Source organism: Octodon degus, unplaced genomic scaffold (genome assembly GCF_000260255.1).
Source record: "Octodon degus isolate 3935 unplaced genomic scaffold, OctDeg1.0 scaffold00189, whole genome shotgun sequence".
Lineage (NCBI taxonomy): Eukaryota > Metazoa > Chordata > Mammalia > Rodentia > Octodontidae > Octodon > Octodon degus.
The window spans coordinates 4,927,463-4,930,149 of NW_004524765.1; positions in this window are offsets into that span (position 1 = coordinate 4,927,463).

Sequence of the window (2,687 nt, forward strand, 5' to 3'; positions counted from 1 at the left end):
TGGAGCAAATTAGCAATCGCACACCCTTAATCCCAGAACTGCCTCTGAAAACCATACACCCACAACCACATGAAGCTTTGAGAGGGACATTTAGATACATGCCATAACATTTCACTCATGGTCCCTCAAAGACTCATGCATATCCCTATATGAACAAGGCATTTAGTCCACCTTTATTAGTGTTCAAAATCCTAACAGTTTTATGACTGCAGAAAAGCCCACGTCTAAGATGTACTCTGTGATTTAAGCAAACTCTTCACTGTGAGCCCCTGTACAAATGAAGAGAAAGTTAAATACTTCCATCATTGGCACAAGATAGACATTACCATTCCAAAAGGTACTAATGGGGTGATGCAGTGAAATGGAACCAAAGCAATTCAAAATTCCAGCAACGTCTTTCACCTTTGCAAATCTGAGGCTGCAAAGGCTAGAGTCCTGTTGGCTCTTCTAATTTCCTCAAGCCATCTTTTCTTTTGACTTCTGGTGAAAGGCTTGGTTTTTCCTTATATTTTCAGTGATCACTTTTCCTTATTTTCCATCTTTGCATGCTGAAACTCTACTGGTGCTTCCTTCCTGGCCAAAACCAAAGCATTTGAATTATTTTGCTGCACTCTTTGCTCTTTATTCTCAACACAGATCTGGCTACAAGCCCCTAATGGTATCCATGATTAACTAGTCAGCTGCCCTTAATCTCAGGCAAAACCACTGTGCACACAGAAAATGCTGATGAACTTTCTGCCAAGGCATAACACATATTCTGTATTCCATCAATCAAAGCAGTCCTTCCCAGCATACAATTCCCAGGCCTGGTGTGTAGAAGCAGTGTTTTTATCAGCATTCTGGTCTTCTGAGCTCTGACCAGAATCTCCCATCAATATAGGGGAAAGAAACTCCTGACCTGACACGTGCCTTGAATGAGTTCCTGTGTTCTAAAATTGAAGAATGAATTTTGGGAACAATGAAGGTTAGTAGTAGAACTTATTTATTGAGGGAAAGAAAGCTTGTGTCTGATAGAGAGAAAGAAGGGGCACTGAGTAGGTTGTCTTTTCTGGGATTTTTAATAGAGCAAAACCACAAATTGAGGCGGGTATAAGATAGAAAACATGGAAATCCACAAAGTGGGCATGAGGTTCGACAAAATTATGATCACTAATAAGATTACAATCATAGTTGTTCAGGTAAAATTGATTAAATTTGGACCAAATGGGGAAGTGAGTAACAGAAGTGGACCTGAATACAGAACAGGGGCTTTTTCTGTAGGGTTATTGAATCTTCCTGGCTTTTCATGGTGACTGATACCTATGTAGAATACCATTGTCTATCCCTCCTAAAGAGGCATGTAGTCACATTTGTTTAATCTTTTGCCTTGAGGTCTGGTCCAGAGCAGAGGTGGCTGTCTCTACCAGCTTCAAGGTATCCTGTCTTTAATGTGGGCTCCCTGGAGGACCAAGCCCTGTCTGACTGCCATATTTCTATCTAACTCAGTTACCTCCAACTCTATCAAGTTTATTTTAAGGAATTACCACTCCAGTTTTTCAGCCATCATCTCCAAATCTTTTCTAACTCTTCTCTTTCCCACAGTCCAACTCCAAATGCTCCTAAAACATTTGATTATGTACAGCCATAGCAGTGACTGAACTCTGAAACCCAATTCTGTGTTACTTTTCTCCTCACTGAGGCAATACTTAACACCAAAAGTTAAAGGAAGAAAGGTTTATTTGGCTTATGGTTTGTAGAGGTTTCAGTCCACTATTAACTGGTTCCAAGGCAGAGTGGCCTGGGACAGGCACCTAGCAGAAGTGAAATTGTTCAAGGAGGTGCATCATGAGATACACTGGAACTACAGCCAGCAGGACTTTCAGCTGGGTTATATATGAAGGATAAAGGAACAGGAAGAGCTTAGACATTATAAAAAGAGAAAAAACATCTCAAATATTTACTCAAATATTCATCTTGCCAGGAATAAAATGTCCAAATAAGCCATAGCTTATAAATTGAAGTTGGAGAGCTTAAAAAAAAAACAAAGGAAAAAATGCAAACCAAAAATGCACAATTGGGACTGGGAAGATAGCACAGAGGCATAAGTACCTACCTGAGTTTGATCCCCAGTACCAAAAACAAAACAAAACAAAACCAAACCAAAACACAGCCACTTTTAAACAATAGATTCCTTCTACTGTTTAAAAACCACATGACATTTCTCCAGATCAATATTTTTATAAGCTCAGGGACTCTACAGTTTTTGAGTGCTACGTTGATTTCTCAGACTAGTTAACTTGAGTTTGTCAGCAACATCAAATCTTGCTCTGTGTCCTTCCTGCCACTCATGAGTAAGCCCTCTGCTGGATGATCCAAAAATTAGTTTTAAAATAATCTACAAAGAGACAAGAGAAATGCATTAGGGTTGGAGAGGTCATTAAAAAGACACAAATCTTATCTTTTTATACTTTTATCCTCAATCAGTTAAGCACTGAGTCACTTTAAAAATTGGAGATATTTAGGCTATAACCTCAATTCCCCTTCTGAAGAAATAAATACCTAGTCATTTAAAATTTAATGTGAACCCCCAGAAGATTAAAGATTAGCAAGAGCGGGGCTGGAGAGATGGCTCAGTGGTCTAAAGCACCTACTTAGAACAAGCTTAGCAAAAGCATCAGGGACCTCGGTTCAATCCCCCAGCACCACAT